This window comes from Rhinoderma darwinii, chromosome 2 (genome assembly GCF_050947455.1).
Source record: "Rhinoderma darwinii isolate aRhiDar2 chromosome 2, aRhiDar2.hap1, whole genome shotgun sequence".
Lineage (NCBI taxonomy): Eukaryota > Metazoa > Chordata > Amphibia > Anura > Rhinodermatidae > Rhinoderma > Rhinoderma darwinii.
The window spans coordinates 23,012,732-23,031,920 of record NC_134688.1 but is presented as its reverse complement, the minus strand read 5'-3'; the positions used below and the strand labels follow the sequence as shown (position 1 = coordinate 23,031,920).

The window sequence follows — 19,189 nt, the reverse complement described above, 5'->3', positions numbered from 1 at the left end:
AAATAGTGTTTTACGCTATATGGCTTCTTCTAGCTCCTATTCAGGTGGTCCACTAACAACACTGTTCACTGGTGTATAGATAGGGGTTACTGATATGGGGACCTACACTAGCCCAATTCTGTTTTTTAGTCCGTGTCAGGGTCGGATTGGCCCACCGGAGAACCATAAGATGCTTCGGTGGGCCCAAGCACTGACACAATAATGGACCCAAAGGTCCAGCTGAAGGCAACCTCTTTTGGAGATGACTTCGAAGACAATCACTTGCTACTAGCGTCTATTTCTTATGTGATGAATTAGTGATAACCTATTAGACAATACTGATAATGTGTCCTGCGTGCACAATAATAACCACAAATATTACAATGCAATTATAAGTAGACGTTCACATGTTCTGTATAGATGAAGGGGGCCTCATAATCATCTCCTCTGGTGGGTCAAAGGATCCCCAGTCCAGTGCCGAGTCTGTATAATTACACTTAATATGCGGTAGGGATTGGCCACCTGTACTTCCTGCTATTTTTTGGATGGACACAGGGGCATAGTTATGGGAGTCTAGAGGTAGCAGTCCCACCCAAGCCCCCGGTGCCTTCTTCCACATAAGAGGACACCAATACTGATAAATGGCGCATGTCAGGTGGGGGGGTCCTATAACAGATTTTGCATTGGGGCCCAGGAATTTGAAGTTACATCTCTGGATGGACAATGATGAGTCAAGAAATTCTCCCATTAGTCATGTCATTGACCGCTATGGGAAGCAGATGGCCATTACTTACTAGAAAATAGTGTGGTATGCGCTGGTGAACTATTGTAAGAACGTCCAATCTACACGTCCAGGAGACATCTGAAGGTCAATGACCACTGCTCCAGATAGAAAGCAATGGCCACCTCATTAGAGGCATTTCTGGCCCAGTGGACATCTACCCCTCTGTGGCAATTAGTATAGAGGAAAAGTGGACAACCCTTACTAAGGTAAGCGTGCAAATAGTCTTACAGGCCCATATTGGCATTTTTCCTCCAGTTATATTGAAATCCCCATTAAAACATAAAAGATTAAGAAGTGCTAATAATTTACCCGTTTCTGTGCATAAATTGATACCTTGTTCTATTATTTGCTTCAGGTAAAGAAAAAGAAACAGAGTATCCTGCGTCCCAGACAATGATCTATTCTGAAATGCTCGGCGTAACCAGGGGGCAAACTGTCCAAGCAATATCCTTCCAACACAAGAAAAACAGAAATGTCAGGATTTAATGTGCCGGTTGCATCTACTTAATCTTAATAATGCAAATACTACAAAAAGTGAAAAGAAAAGAGCAAAGCGGAACCAAGTAATAATGCAAAATACTACCGGTATATCACGCGTGGGGAAATAGGGTGTTTGGTAAAAGAGAATTACTGGAAGATCTATATCTAAACCCCTTTAGTGAGCTTTAAAATAGAGGAAAAATAAATAAAATATCTCATTCCTGTGCCGAGATATCAGCAGTTGAGATGCTTCCATGCCTGTCTCCCCATGACAACACTTCCTGTCCTTGTGATTTCATTTGTGCTTGTAGACATGACCCCCATAGTTTCTTGTATGTGTAACAAGAAGTCAGTTATAATGGAAAATTCACCTCCAGTTAGCAACAGGGACCTGATGTTTATAATGAACAAGCCTTACATAGTCCATCATCATCATCATCACCACCGTGTTATAGGTCCTTAGCGGACCTATGCAGTGACCACCGAACCTCCTCTTCTCAACAAAAAATTATGCATTCAAACAAATCCAGGACCACATCATGAATTTCTGGGCACTATATAGTCGGAGTCTAGGCGCCCGGACCCCCCATTACCGGGAGGGGATCAGATAGTGACACAATTAGGCAAAGGCTCAGTGTGTGTGTGGGGGAGTCCAAAATGTCGCAGGTGTTTTTTGGGGTGGGCAGGGGGAGACACAAGGTTGCAGGGCTCTATTGGAAAGAGGGCAAAGAAAGAGAAGGTATCAGGGGCTCTTTTAAGGGACGAGAGGACAGGGGGAATACAAAATGACAGGGATTCTTTGGAGGGAAGGGGCAGAGGAACAAAAGTTGCAGCGGCTCTGTGGAGAGAGGGGGCGGAGGATCAAAGAGTTGCAGGGGCTCTGCGGATGGACAGGGCGGAGGATCAAACAGTTGCAGGGGCTCTGCGGGGATAAGTGGGGCAGGAAAACACAAAGTGACAAGGCATGGCATGGAATGAGGGGGCGGGAGAACAGAATATGGCAGTGGTATATCATGTCGGTGTGGTGAGGAGGAGGAGGGAAGAAGAGAGATCGGGAGCCTGCTCAGGGTCCTGTTTTATATAGGTAAGCAGGGGTGCCTGGCATGCCATCATAATTGGGCAGCAGTGGTGAGGGTGGTAGCAGCAGGCCCTTTTTTTTTAATTTTTGTCCGGGCCCCTAATAGGACTCCGGGTCCTACTGTCCAGATGGCGGTCCTGAACAGATCTTGCACAGTGAGATTGTTGGTAGGGTAGGGTTCTCCCACTATGACTCACTGCCTAAGAAAGGAATCTGGGTGACCGGGTGACAGAAAAAATTATTATCAATGGCATCAGACAGCTCCTTCCTGTCCCAAAAACTGAAGGCAGGAAAGAGTACAAGTAACTGAGAAGGTCCGGACACTATACTGCACATAAGGGTTCTGGAGCAAGGATCGTTAACTATCTTAGTTATCTTAAAATGTATGCTAATTATTTTACATTTGTTTTAATTATTTGAGTTACATAACAATACTCTCTAGTGTGGGTGGAAGGACGTACAACAACATTTTATGCTAATATTACAGCTATCTCTTAATTTTTTCCCTAAAATTAATTACTTTTCATATAAAAGCTGCTAGGTGGCATCATGTCCATGTATGGTGGCGCCATATAGTGGTATACAGTATCACAGGCACACTTTACAACCAGAAGAAGGCCCAAACTAACGTCAGCTTATTGGTACCTGCTATATGTGTGTATATGACTGGGAAACGACAGTACTGAGGCACCCAAGCACCAACCCTGGCCGGTATGTGACAGCACATTTTTTGATGTTATATACCCATACCATGGGCCACATGAAAGGCCACTCTAACTTTAAACACAATCCACAGATTGCCTTTTAATTAAAATACATATTTTCTGCTTCTAAATTAAGCAACAAACTTCATTTAAGAGCCACTATCTGCAGTACGGCATATTCCAGATGGAGCTGCTGCCTGTGCCAAAAATTTATATACAGCCGCGTGCGGGAACAGAATATTTTTTGCCTCGCTACATATTGATTTCTGCAGGAGGGACGCACTTTATTTAGAACTGCAAAAGACGACTCTGCTGACTAATTCTACATGGGCCACAATACAGACTTTCAAAAAATAATCCGACCCCGGCCAACACTCCGTGGTGCCCTAAGAAGCTGCTGATTGTAGCGGTTAGACCGCCGGTTCCCCTTTTATTCTTAACACAAAAACCTTAAACAAAGGCAGAGCTGAAACGAAGGCTGCGCCACCTGTTGCCGATGACATCATCAGAGATGAAACATTTTTGCAAAGGGAACTGAGGGCAATGCAGACGCCCGTTGAATAAGCCTCTATCCAGCAGCAAATCCTCTATCTACTTGGCACAAAACAGACGCCTATTTTTCTTTTTATCTAGAAGAACGTGAATGTCCCATGAGTCTACACTTATAATTCTATCTGAATTAGGCAAATCCTTTAACTCTTTAAAATATTGAAGAAGAAAACCTTTCCGGGTAGGGTTACAGTGCCGGACGGGAACAGTACGAGGGTAGTGTCTACTATTATAACCGCTGCTATAAAGTGGCTGATTCTGATTCCTTTAATCTGGCATTTGATAATGCAGAAATTTTTGGATTTGTGTTGCCAGCATAAAAATGCATGATACTCTGTAATCTCTCCCAGAGGCCAGAGAACAGAGCAGACATCACCCTCAGAGGCTACTCTGACCGCCCAAAAGAACTGAGTTTTTACAGGATAACTCCAGTTTTAAGTAACTTTGTCGAATGCATTCGGGAATTCTCTAAAACACTCGAGGGCTGCAGGGAATTTCAAAGTCCCTATGGTGACCATCTGGTCATACACGGTATTGACTGCCATACACCGGAGACTTCAGTCTGCTGATGGACAGAAAATAATTCCTCCATTAGATTCGTTTTGCTCCACACTTGTACAAGGAGCAATTCTGATAATAACGTTATATTAGGAAACTGGTGTTTAAAGGTTTGTTCCTACGGTAGACATTTATGCCTGAGGCCGGGTTCCCACGGGTTGGATACGCTGCGTAAAACTACGCAGCGTATCCGAACTAAAAACCGCAGCACTTTCCGCCTGAAAACTGCACCACAATGCTGTACGTTCTAGTTCGGATATGCTGCATAATTTTACACGGCATATCCGACCTGTGAGAAGCCGGCCTTAATGCTGCGGAATATCCGCACAGAATTCCGTTGCGAAAATTCTGCAGGATTTACGCTATGTGGGAGCCAAAAAGATACACGTCTCAGCTCTAGGACTTGCACCTATCTCCAGAACAGGGGTCAACCAACCCCTATCCCGCCCGGTGAGGCAGAAGTCGGCCGGTACACCATGACACAGAACGAATGGACTCAGCTTTTTCCTGTAGCCTTTCCATTCATTCTCTGCCAGGATGCGGCAGCTGCCCTGCCAAGTGGGCCAGGGTCTGTTAAACCCGTTCTAAAGATAAGTGCAGATCTCATTTATCATAAATGTCTAAAGTGGAAATAACCCTTTAAGCATTTCCATGATGTCTTTGGTAAAGTAGCCTGAGCCCTGAGTTACACGGAACGTCTGTTAAAGAGACAAACCCCTATATCTTATTAGGTGCCTTACCCAAACTAAACTATAGGGGGCTATTAAACCACAGAATGGACCATCCAAAGGAGTATGCCAAATCTTCCCCCTCAACTAAAAAGGGAGAGCAAATTAGAACTTTAAAGTGTATATCCATTAGCAACATAATAACTCCACCAATTTTCTTTCTAACATATAATACTTAACAATCTTCCTGTTTTCTATCCTTTTTCTACCCTACTTTACAATTTTATCATATCCTAGTGCCTTCTGCATGTTCAGCAGATAGAACTTCCTGTGACCACTTCAGTACGCATTGCTGCATGTGCTCAATCAGTGGTCACCCAGACAGGAAGTTAAGCGGTTGCTAGGCAACCTGAACTAAAACTATCTACAGAATACAGGGAGAGAAGCTGCACATTCTCCATTATGCAAATGCCTGCCATAATGATACAACTATGTCCATACAGTAACTGCGGTGGAGTTTTAATTCCTCATAATCTATAACTTCACAATATTCAGCGGAAACCTTTATGGACTTCTGCGTGTGAACTCTGATTCTGTACATATACTGAATCCACTTGATCTTCTTTGCCTCATCTTTTCAGTCATCCCTTGATCTTCAGAGCTTGTCTGTGAAGCCTACGACTGTAGGACACAGATAGCGGAGGCAGTCTAATGATCGTCAATCAGGATTGTTCTCTTTGTATTTAATCCTTTCAGGAATTAGTGATATGATTCATATGGACAGACTCCTACACTTCACTGGCAGCTAATATTGGCTTTACCACTGAAATGAAAAGGGTTGTACAGGATTTGAAAAACATGGCTGCTTTATTCCACAAACAGCGCCACACCTGTCCACAGGTTGTGTCGGGTATTGCAGCTCAGCTAGATTGAAGTGAACACAATCCACGGACAGATGTGGCACTGTTTGTGTCAGAATTTTGGACTATTGTGTCCCAACATTTCCAGAAATAGACGGGTCTGAATTTCTAGAGTATTGGATGTCGGATTAAAGGGATTTTCCTGTATATTATAAATACTACTGATTCCATATTTCTAGAAATGTTGGGCGACAATGAATATGTTGACTATTAAATCTCTCATTGCAGTTGCCACACAGCTTTATCAGAAAGAGAAATGCCAGAATTTCTGGACTATCAGATGCCGTAATACGAGATTTTCCAGTATATCATAGATATTGATTCCATATTTATGGAAAATCCGGATGGCAATCAATATGTCGACTATTAAATCTTTCATAGCAGTTGTCACACAGGTATTTTAAGAATCTGAAATGCGAACATTTCTGGACTATTGGATGCCGGTTTACCGGATTTTCCAGTATATCATAGATATTGATTCCAATTTATGGAAAATCCAGGTGACAATCAATATGTCTGCTATTAAATCTCCCACAAGAGTTATCACCCAGCTTTTCCAGACAAACACCAGCATTTCTAGACTACTGGATGCCGGATTACCAGATTTTCCAGTATATCATAGATATTGATGCCATATTTAAGCAAAATCCAGGGGATAATCAATATGTCTGCTATTAAGTCTCCTACAAGAGTTATCACCCAGCTTTTCCAGAAAAACGCCAGAATTTCTAGACTACTGGATGCCGGATTAAAGGGATTTTCCTGTATATCATGGCCTGCTGATCCTGAAATAAATATCATTGTTTAACAATCTCCGCACAGATGACAGACAGGCTACTTTACACTGTAATAACATGTGTTTCCGAAGCAAGGGGGCACAGACAATTAATCTTTCCATTGTTCTGTAATGTAAGGTACGTGTCGTTTCACGCCTCGAACATCTGACGCGGTGACACATCATTAATCACGGTATTCCTCCGCGACGACCCATCACTTAGCTCCTTCTATATTAAAGAATTTTGAAATTAAAAAAGAAAATCCCAGAGATTTACAAAATCCGACTTTGCCGTTATTAAACTTCACTCCCGACAACTGCGCCGCACCTCGCACAATTTAAAAAAAAAAACGGATGAAAGGCGACAAACCTAATTACCTACTTCTGGAAAATAAATCATACAGGATGCCAGGGAGCCCGCGTCCCCCGGAGAATGATTTTCTTCGGTAACGATTAGTTACTATGAAGTCACGCGTTTTGTAAATCTCGCGGTTACCTGGCACCATGTGGAGTGAGTTAGTTATCTTTAAAATACAGCAACATTCTATGGTTGCCATGGAAACCGGTTAGCAGGTATATATCCAGCTTAAATATCCGCGCCGCTTATTCATCTCGTGGGGCAGGGGTGTGATTATTTTTAAGATCTGTCACATATTAACTGGAAGCAGATGTGAAATCACATTAAATAGACATCTTGGATTAGGCAAATGTTTCCGTTATCTAAAGATTTTACCAATACGGTTAACATGTTAAGTGAATTCTAGTTAACCGCGCCACCTTAAAATGCTGCTCCACCTTAAAAAGTAATTGGGAAACGGCTAGAAAAACAATTCCCTTTCAGGATAATATCAGAATCCTTCCATTTAGCCGAGGAGATGTTCCGATTTGAAAGGGAATGTCTTGTGTGTTAAATTTTGATTTCATTCATTAACCCCTTAAGGACTGAGCTATTTTTCATTTTTTCGTTTTTGACTCCCCGCGAGCCATAACTTTTGTTTTTTTGGTTTTCATTTTTACGACTTTCACCGTGCGGACAACTTAATTTTGTTCGGTGGCTGAATATAATTACGGCGATACCAAATTTATATAGGTTTTTTATATTCTATTAGTTTAAAAAAAACAAAAAAAAACTTTTTGTTAACAAAAAAATAGTTTTGTTTCACCACATTCTGAGAGCCATAACTTTTTTATTTTTCCATGGACTGAGCGGTGTAAGGGCCTTTTTTTGCGGGACGAGCTGTAGTTTTTATTGGTAAAATTTTTTGGTACGTAAAACATTTTGATCACTTTTTATTACATTTTTTTGCGAGCTAAGGTAACCAAAAAACAGCGATTTTGGTTTTTGGATTTTATATGGCGTTCACTGTGTGCATTAATTAAATAACTCTGTATTGTAATAGTTCAGACTTTTACGGACGCAGCAATACCAATTTTGTTTATTTTTTACATTACTTTAGAGGAATTATGGGAAAAGTTTTTTTTTTTTACTTTTAATATTTTTTCACTACTAATAACTTTATGAAACTTTTATTTTACACCATTTATTAGCCCCCCTTGGGGGACTGGAACCAGCAATCGTTAGATCGCTTGTACAATATACTGTAATACTAATGTATGGCAGTATATCGTCATTTTCAGAGGCTTCTGTTAAGCCGTGCCAGGGACACGGCTTAACAGAGGCAGACAAAAGGCAGCCTTGGGGTCCTTCATTAGGCCCCTCGGGCTGCAATGACAACCACCAGCGCCCCGATCATGGTGAGGGGGTGCCGATGAGCTGTCGGAGAGGGCTGCCCCCTCTCTATAACGCCTCAGATTTCACGATTGACCGCAGCATTTGAAGGGTTAAACGGCCGGGAACAGCACGATCGCTGTTCCCGGCCGTTAGTCTGGCCTGTAAGCTGTAAAACACAGCTGACCCCTGCAGGGTATGGAGGGCGATGAGCCCGTGAGCGCCCTCCATACCGCCCTATGACACTTATCACGTACATGTACGTGATAATGTATCAAGCGGTTAAAGGGGTTGTCTCATGAGGACAACCCCTGTCCATATGCCCTATTAGGACCCCTCATATTAGCCAAAACAGAGAGACCTTATACAAGAGTGGTGTAATGATGGAGGTAGGGAAACGGACAAGTGAGCCCTAATCTACCCGCCACTCTGTCCCTGCCTACTTGCAACGACCCGCCCTAGGCGACGGGGCACAACTGGGCGGCGGTCCCTACGCTCAGTAAGTGTACGAGACAAACAGACAAGGGTACACAAAGCTAAGGGAAATGGGGCAGTTGCCCACGGAAACACTGTGAGCAACAAGAGTGGTGAACGAGCCGAGTCAAACCAGGAGGGAACGAGGTACCAAACGCAGAGCAGGAGAGTAGTCAGTAAGCCAGGGTCAGTATGGAGCAGGATCAAATAGTTAGAAGCTGTAGCTGGGCCAGGAAACCACACGAGAAGAATCACAAGCAAAGGAGGAACAGGAAAGGCAGGTATAAATAGACAGAGGGCAGGAGCTAGCTCCGTCTGGCCAGGCTGCGATAGGCTCTCCCGCTCCTAAGCCTGCCATCCTGAGTGGTGGAAGATGGAGTCAGTCTCAGAGACATAGAGTCAGGTGCAGACTGATTACCTATGGGCGTATACACAGAAGTTGTGCCTGGCAGATCCTTTACAAGTGGCTCCTGTTCTGGCAGACTTAACCCGTTAGTGACCGACCCATCGTGTTTCTACATCGGTCACTAACGGGCCTTATTCCGATGCCATAGACTTTTTACGTCGCGGCATCGGAATAAGTAAACAGAGCAGGGAGCTGTCAAATCTCCCTGCTCTCAGCTGCCAGAGGTAATTGAGGGCTGGGAGCGTCCCTGCTCTGCCGGGTGAGATCGATATTAGTATCGATCTCACCCGTTTAACCCCTCAGATGCGGTGCTCAATAGCGAGCGCCGCATCTGAGTGGTTTTGGAGAGAGGGAGGGAGCTCCCTCTCATCCCACTGACACCCGGCGATACGATCGGCGAGTGTCTGTGTCTCCAATGGCAGCCGGGGGCCTAATAAAGGCCCCCAGGTCTGCCTGGAGCGAATGCCTGCTAGATCATGCCGGAGGCATGACCTAGCAGATGCCTGTCCGTTTTAAACGGACAGGCATAATACACTGCAATACAGAAGTAGTGCAGTGTATTATAATAGCGATCGCAGAATCGCATATTAAAGTCCCCTAGTGGGACTAGTAAAAAAGTAAAAAAAAAAGTTTAATAAAGTTAATTAAAAAAAAATGTGAAAAAAAATTAAAAACCCACTTTTTCCCCTTACAAACTGCTTTACTATTAAAAAACCAAAATAAAGTTAAAAAGTTACACATATTTGGTATCGCCGCGTCCGTAACGACCCCGACTATAAAGCTATTACATTATTTGACCCGCACGGTGAACGCTGTAAAAAATTAAATAAAAAACGACAGAAAAATTGCTGTTTTCTGTGAATCCTGACTTTAAAAAAATGTGATTAAAAAGTGATCAAAAAGTCGCATCTACTCCAAAATGGTACCAATAAAAACTACAAGTCGTCCCGCAAAAAAAAAAGCCCTCATACAACTGCATCGGCGAAAAACGTTACGGCTCTTCAAATATGGAGACACAAAAACAAATAATTTTGAAAAAAAAGCGTTTTTACTGTGTAAAAGTAGTAAAACATACAAAAACTATACAAATTTGGTATCGTTGCAATCGTAACAACCCGCTGAATAAAGTTATTGTGTTATTTATACCACACGGTAAACGGCGTAGATTTATGACGCAAAAAACAGTGGCGAAATTTCTGATTTTTTTCTATTCCCCCCCAAAAAAAGCTAATAAAAGTTAATCAATAAATAATATGTCCCCCAAAATGGTGCTATTAAAAAGTACAACTTGTCCCGCAAAAAACAAGACCTTATACAGCTATGTCGACGCAAAAATAAAAAGGTTATAGCTCTTGGAATGCGACGATTGAAAAACGTAAAAAATAGCCTGGTCATTAAGGTCCAAAATAGGCTGGTCATTAAGGGGTTAAACCGTCCATGTATTAAATATATGGCCACTCATGTAATTATTTTCCCCAGAGGCAGCCGCTGCAGGGAAAATGTATGGCCGAGCCTTCCCTGGCAAAGTCAGATGATTGCTGGAGAAGGGGTCAGGAGCTGCATTCACAGCAATTAACTGATCGACACAGTAACTCCCATGTGAAAAATTTTGTCTCTGGTAGACAACCCCTTTAATGGACAGATAAGTGTTCATAGACTTATACGGTCTCCAGAAATATATGGAGTACAGCCCCTCCACCATCGAACAGGGAATGGCATTGGAGCTGCATACAGAGCCTTATCTGTGTGTATAGTATTTCTATGCTGTCTGATACAGGCCTTCAGCAGTACAAAATAACTTTTATTAAATCCCCCTGCCTTTTATTGATAATGAGATGACTCTGCTGAACCTGTCCAAGTTGATACAAGAAAGCTGAAAAGCCAGCTGAAGAAAACATGAAATGTCAGCTTATTGTTAGTTCTCCAGTAGCCTATGTCCATTGGCAACCTGCTGATGGATCAGAGCTGGGAATTTAAAATTCTCTACAGCTCTGTCTGTTGTTATTATCTGCCGAACTGAATGGAGTATTTCCAATATGAACATTAGGGACTAGTACCTTATAGGTTTAGTGTCTGCATCTCCTTCAATATAACATCCTGTCACATATTGCAATCAAAGCTGTCACAAATATATAAATATACATTTTCTAAATGTGTCCGAGGAAATCAGCAATTTTTCCTCCTCTATTTACAAACTATAGATCAGACATGATACGGTCTACTGTAAGGCAATTGACTGAAGCAGGAGCCCTCCCCCACTGATCTGTCTGCAGTAAAGCAGGAATTAGTGGTGTAGCTATAGAAGTGCAGAGGTAGCAGTGGCAGCCAGGCCTGGGCACCTGAGGGGTCCCAAAAAGCCATCTGTCACATAAGAAGACACCAGTCTTATTAATGTCACATTGTAGGTGGGGGCCCTGTTAGGCATTTTGCATTGGGGTCAAGGAGCCTCAAGTTACGCCTCTGGCAGGTATATTAAGCCCCGTTCCTTAACCTTCTGCCAACTAATAACGGAAGAGATCAGGAGGGAATTAACCCCTATGTTCAGTAGCTGCAAAAAATCCTACAGACAGATAAAATCTGTTGGAAAGTTACTCTTTTCTTTTTTGTTCTCATATTTAATGAGCCAATAATATTTTTTGCCAACACCAACAAAAAGTTTTAATGGTGGGTGGGTTGTCTTCTGTTCAGGATCCTCTCATCTCTTGACCAAAGTGGAGAGCGGTTGCAAAGAGTGTCTATTACTCTGGAGGACCTGTCCTGTGCAGAATTACACAGACAACCCACAGACAACCCATTGATATGAATGAGAACTATATAATGCCTAATTTCCCCTGTGGCGGCGCTGCAGGAAAATTGAACACTTACTGCCAGGTTTCCCCACAGATTACAGCCGATCACTTTGTGATCATCTTATTCTCAATGGACCCTTCTAACAAGTAGATATAGTCCAGAGCGGAGAGCCCCTTTATTATGTACACTTTTAGGGGCTACTTGGAATAAATCTGTTCAGATGCAAATTTATTTCCATAAGTAATGTGAGACAAGAAAGATTAATTAATGCTCTCCTTCTGAGATGCAAAACAGAATAAATTCCTCCACCAAGACGTCTTCTCTGCCGGGTGCAGGAAACGACTGGATTGTTTATGAGTTGCTTGAGGCGCAGTAAAATTATTTTCCATGCTGGTTATATCTCAGCCCGCGTTGTTTAATGTGACGCGCTAATCACATTCAAAAATAGTTTTTCTATTATTTTTCACAATGTTTTTTTGTGCAGATTTTTTGAAAGGATCTTGCATTAAGGATAAATAAATCTATTGTGTATACAGTGTTATAAAGGGTAGGTCACCTATAAACACCATCATTATAGGGTTTATCTATGGACATAATCTACATTAAAAAGTTGAGTCACTTTGTAAATACTTTATATTACTTATTTTATACTAATCCTTAGTTACAGCCTGTATTATACTTAAGAGCTGTATTCACAATTCTGCAGGTTGTTACTGGAAACCGTCAGCATGCTTGTTGTCAGATTTATCTGAGCTTGGCTACGCTCCTATTATGCAGAGGAACAATTCGTTTTATTTACATCAGATTACTGCACTAGCTTAAAGCGCTTGTCCAGATTAGAAAAAGGATAGTTGCTTACTTCCAAAAACAGTGGCACACCTGTCCAAAGGTTTCTGTGTGGTATCGCAACTCAGCCCCATTCACTTTAATGCAACTGAACTACAATACCATGGACAGGTGTGGCAGTGTGCATGGAAGAAAGCAGCTGTCTTTTTTCTAATTCTGGACAACCCCTTTAAGGAGGTGTAGCATCTGAAGTGGCCCATATAAGTGCCCGAGGGGGCACAAAAGGACCCACTGTCTTATATGAGGAAACCACTATTATAAATAACGTGTGATAGCTAGGGGACACTATTACAGATTGTGCATTGAGGCCAAGGGACTGTATTATTGATCCGTGGGGGTCCGACTTCCAGCACCCCAGCCGATCAGCTGCATGAAGGGGCCTCGGCGCAGGAGCTATAATTACCACAACAAAGTGGTTCAAACAATACTCGGCAGATTATAACGTGTAGGAATAAAAAAAATGACTGGTTACTGCCAAAAGATTTGGATGTTTTTGGTTTTCTGCTTTTTATATTTTACAAAATTTGCAGTCCCAACAATGGGAGTACTGCATTTAACTGTCTGCTTCATTCTGTCTCCAGGCAAAAGAACAAAGCCATAAAATGTAAGGTTATCCCATAAGTGAATAAAAACATGTCACACGCTGCATGTCAACATCGATACCAAGTATAAAATAATAGCACGGCACATTACCGTAGTAAGTAGATAGAAGACAGATGGTCCTTTTATGTGCGCGTTGTTTCCTCTGCATACAAATGCTTTTTGGGGGATCTAATTAGTCTTCCACAAAACTCAAACTGGGTAATTACTATCATTATCCTCTTTTCAAATAAATCTGAAGTCTAAACCGCAATTACGTTTTTAATCTTGCCGTTCCTATTCACACAAACATTTTTTTTCTCTTTAGGAAAAGAAAAAAGTTTTGAAAAGTTCTTGAAATCGTTTTGGGAATTACTGACTACCTTCAATTGTCAGTAAAGTATCGGGTTCCATAACTTCGCCGGTTTATTGGTATGCAGGAATGATGACAGGTTTTGAATCCTTGTCATTGCTTATGTTTCGCGGTGCAATCAGGATTGAACCTTCGGAGCCTGTAGATGAAAACTTGTAGCGTCAATCGGGACCTTTGTATCTGAAGAAACTGGGTTGCATGGTGCCCTGTGCAGAATCTTCTTTTTCACCTATAGGGTACCATAGAGTGCCTATATCTACAGTGCCCATATAGCCATAGCATACAATGCCGATATAAACATACCTACAGTGCCCATATAGCCACACCATACTGTGCCCATATAACCATACCTACAGTGCCCATATAGCCACACCATACTGTGCCCATATAACCATACCTACAGTGCCCGTACAGCCACACCATACTGTGCCCATATAACCATACCTACAGTCCCCATATAGCCACACCATTCTGTGCCCATATAACCATACCTACAGTGCCCATATAACCACACCATACTGTGACCATATAACCATACCTACAGTGCCCGTACAGCCACACCATACTGTGCCCATATAACCATACCTACAGTCCCTATATAGCCATACCATACAGTGCCAATATAACCATACCTACAGTGCCCACTTAGCCATACCAGACAGTGTCCATATAACCATACCTACTGTGCCCATATAGCCATTCCATACAGTGCCCATATAGTGATTCCATACAGTGACAATATAACCATACCTACAGTGCCAATATAGCCATACCATACTGTGCCCATATAACCATACCTACAGTGCCCATATAGTCATACCATACTGTGCCCTTATAACCATAGCTACAGTGCCTATATAGCCATTCCATACAGTGCCCATACAGCCATACCATACAATACTCAAATAACAGGATTCCCCAGGGGATCTGCATTGTTAAGGGTGAGGAACTGGTCGGCGGAGCAGGAAACAAACACCAGCCCTTCTGTCCTAGGGGGTATAAACCCAGAATCATAATAGGGGGCTATTTTGATCTTGTGACCCCCTATCTTCTATGTACGCAACTGAAACAGACGGCGAAGGCACAACAGAACCTAAAGCTATTGTCTATCATGAATGGTCCTACAACATTGACCTCCATATTGTCAACCAGTATCTGCGGACAAATGATGGTGGCTCCATATAGAATTTTTTTTCCATGAAATTACAATTTCTTTAAAACTTCCTGAACAAAATGCAACGCTGCAATCGGATAATGCGTCCGACATTAACACAAATAAATACATTTACAGGTGGAACGGATTGTCATTAAACTGATTTACTAATGTGTAAATCCATTATGCACGATGCATTCTCCATTAAGAGGCTCCCATGGGAGAACAATATGAGCAAATATTCAATGACAGGAAGCGTTATAGATCGAGAGGCTTTAGAGTCAAATGGAAAATAATGCATCAATAAAAGTACTTTCACACGCCGTCACGATACATTTTAGGAGGCTCCGCTGCCACGGTCAGAAGTTTTACAAGGATTTGTATATAGGAGTAATTTGATTAAAGCTAAACATAAATAATTTCTATGATGAAGAGTCCAATGATGTGATATTGAGGTTAATCCCTCTGATTAACTTTTTTGAATATCTGGAGTCCCCCGAAGAAACCAAGGTGGAGACATTGACATGGTCAAGATTCAAGTCAAAGCTGGAACCCACCTGTGGTAACTACTGGGCCACCATGCTGCACCCTCCTTCCCCAGGGGGCAATTTTTACCTTGAAGTGCCCACCCACCAACGGAAAAGGGAATGTACAGCAGACTTTGTACAGAGACCCTATAATATCTGGGAAAGTGCTCCTCATCTCATGGACCTTTTTTACCCTAAACTATGTTATATATCCTCGTTACAAATTGCTTTGGATATTTGCCTGACCATTTGGTCCTGGTGGACTAGTGGTGGCTATAATCAAAAAATTTCTGCTATGATGGTGGACACAATCAGCAATCACTAAAAAGCCAACGGCGACGAAGAAGAAATCATCATTCTTAGGGTATGTTCACGCTGGCTATTTTCAGCCGTTTCTCAGGCCGTAAACACCCCGAAAAATGGCTAAAAATGCGGGGGCTGAATGCCTCCAAACATCTGCCCATTGATCTCAATGGGAAAAACTGAGTTTTTAGAAACAGCCGCGTGAAAAAACACCTCGTAAAAAGAAGTGCATGTCACTTCTTGAGCTGTTTTTGGAGCCGTTTTTCATTGACTCAATAGAAAAACAGCTCCAAAAACGGCAGATAAAAAATGCTAGTTGCTTAAAAAACGGCTGAAAATCAGGGGCTGCTTTCCCTTGAAAACAGCTAAGTATTTTCAGCCGTTTTTTGGTAAGCGTGTGAACATACCCTTAGGCCTCATGCACACGACCGTAGCCGTGTGCACGGCCGTGATTTTCGGGTCGGCCGGCTGCGGACTGTCAGCGGACTGTCAGCCGCAGGCCGCCCGCACATGCACATGGCCGCGGCCATTGTTTTCAATGAGTCCGGACCGCAGAACCGGGCCGTAATAAGACATGCCCGTTCTTTCTGCGGTCCGGGCTCCCGGGCCGTGCACGGACCGCAAAAACTACGGTCGTGTCCACGGCCCCATAGAAAAGAATGGGGCCGCAATTCTCCCGTGGATTTTCGGGGGAATTGCGGCCGCAAAAACACGGTCGTGTACATGAGGCCTTAGTCATGATGGTATTCGTAGCTCAGGTCAATAATAATAATAATAATAATCTTTATTTATATAGCACCAGCAAAATAATGAACTGAACCAAAAACATTTCAGCTTCAAAAATGCCAGGTAGCAGCGATATAGTACGGGTCCAGTCCAAAAAATGCTGAAGACTAGTACCAGGTTTTTAGCTTGGCATCAACCGCCAGCCATAGGGTTGGTGTAATAATTCTACGACTGGTGTCGACAGTATCAATTTCTGCTAAAATGTTTGGGGCCAAATACCGGTAGGGCCCAAGGGCTCCATGTATCTCACGAAACAGCGGTTTGGAAACAATAAAGTTACACTACTGCTATTTGGTGCCATGACCTAAGGCTGCGCCAGGCTTCTCGCTCCCGTTTTGTGCACTGACATTAATATATGCAGCTCACATGGAAGACCTGCTGATTTTTGACTCTGTTTCAATGGAGAGCTCTTGAGAGAGCTGTGACCTGCCTGTCCATTCACTTGATTTGTATGAATGTTATTATTTTTATGCAGGGCCGGATAAAAAGCTTTATGAACAGCTCCATAAACTATTTTACACTGTGTCAGCCAGAGTTCTCTCATCACCCATCAAGTCGGAGTTTATTCAAGCCTCGCGTTCCTCGCCGAGCAGTTCATACTCACGCTCCTGATTTAAAATACATCTTCTAAAGTAATATCGATCCCTCTTTAACCCCTCGGAGGCAGATTTTTCTTTTGGAAAAGTAATATTGACTGGAAAAAAAAATAGTATGTGAACCTCTGAATGTTCTCAACAACCTCAACTTGTGCACATGTAAGTCCATATTGCTACGAAAATCCACCACTGCCCTATCGGTGGCGGTCCAACTGTGACCAGTGTGGGAATTGTATCCCAATCAAGTCAATGGGGATGTATTGAAGTTCCTACAAAATGATGAGTCGGGGGTTTGCTCTGTGCAAATTAAAAATGAGAAGGGGCCACTTTAGCTAGCACTGCGGCTCCTGCATACTTGGGATAAGTAGGGGGTGCCAGAGGTCGGACCTACACAGATCAGATAGTGATGGCATAATAACTTGGCATGGCATGGTGCAAGAACACCTCAAAGTGCATAGCTGGATCTACAATCTGCGTCAAGCACTCATGGAGAATTCTGTTTTGAATATTTTTACAGAGGGATCCATGGTTGGCAAAATAATATGGGGGCATCAATGGCAGACCAATGTTGTGGAGGCATCCATGGCTGGCACAATAAATGGTGGCATCTATTACAGAAGTATCCATAGATGGTAAAATTACATGGGGCCATCAGTGGTTGACACACTGTTATAGGGGCATACAAGGCTAGTAAAATAACAGAGTGCTAAGGGGCATCTGTGGCACACTGTTATGGGGGCATCACTGGCTAATATGGGCATAATAGCAGCCGTATGGGTTGCTATGAGGCTAAGGGAGTTGCAACAATTTAGTTCCTTTTTGTTGAGAAATATCTGCTATATGGCGCTACTATCTATGGATAGTTGGCTAAGGTATGATTACCACAAGCGAAATAAGGCTCTGTGCATGAGTATGCCAAGGGCAGGATCAGATCCTCGGGGGAGGAACCTCCTGACTTTGCTATGAAGCTATAAAACATAGTTACGCCCCTGGTGGCTGACACACGGTTATGAAGTCATTCATGGATGGCACAATAATATGGTGCCTTAGGGGCATCTGTGACAGACATACTGTATTGGAGGTATTTGTGGGCTGCTCAACTATATGAAAAAATGTGGGGAAGTCCGAAAGTGGTATGTTACAAATAAAACTAATCCGGGGAGGGAGGCTGTGGTTGTACCTATTTATGATATCTGAATGTCGGAGAGTAAGGCTGAAAATAGAGATAAATATAGCACTGTGCCCATTAAGTACCCATTATAACATGCCCCTGAGCACTTACATTTAATGCCCTAAATAAAAAGAGTTTTCCAGGAATAGAAAAACATGGCTGTTTTCTTCCAAAAACAGCGCCACTCCTGTCTGCAGGTTGTTTGTGGTATTGCAGTTCTGACCCATTCACTTCAATAGAACTGAGCTGCATTTCCAGACACAACCCATGGACAGGTATGGCGCTGTTTTTGGAACCATGTTGCTGGACAATCCGTTTAAATCTCCTCCAATATTGTTTGAGATTATAAAACGTGTCCACCTTCTTCCAGAAACAGCACCACTCTGGTCAGGGTTTGTGTATTGCAGGATTCTCTTGAACGAGACTGAGCTGCAATACCAGACACAGCCCTTGAGCAAAAGTGGCGCTGTGTCAAATAAAGGCAGCCATGTTTTTCCAATCTCTTACCATCCCTTCATGAAAGACTTGCATGGCGGGAGCGTGGGTCCTGAGGACAAGGATCTCTCCTCTTCATACTCGTTATGTCTGAAACTCTTTTCACTATCTTGACATTGAAAATATTTGTCTCTCAATCTGACGGACATCCAGAACCACAATGTGAGTCGGCAGCCGCTGCCTGCGAGGAGGATGGATGTGGTTTATTGACTCTTGTTTTATGTGTTACTACCTATGTTCTACCTTCTAATAGCAGCGCAATTTATCGAGCTCGACACATTAAAATACGGTCGTGATAAATAATGTTTATTGTCGGATCTGAATTTTTATGGACGGCAGATAAATAACATTTCAGGTGAAGTTACGGCTCCTCTGCGCTCTACGTGAATCTCGTAAAGCTTTCCTCCATGCAGCTGATACGGACGATATTGTGTACGTTTGGTGCCGGCTCCTGGATCCGATCCAT

At 42.7% G+C, this 19,189-nt stretch overlaps 1 protein-coding gene across 6 annotated transcripts in view; it reads right to left on the bottom strand.

Annotated features, from left to right (window-relative positions):
- The window catches only part of FAT3 (FAT atypical cadherin 3), a 542,685-nt gene that overhangs the window by 191,105 nt on the left and 332,391 nt on the right, over positions 1-19,189 (bottom strand). The gene's annotated exons all lie outside the window — the stretch shown is intronic.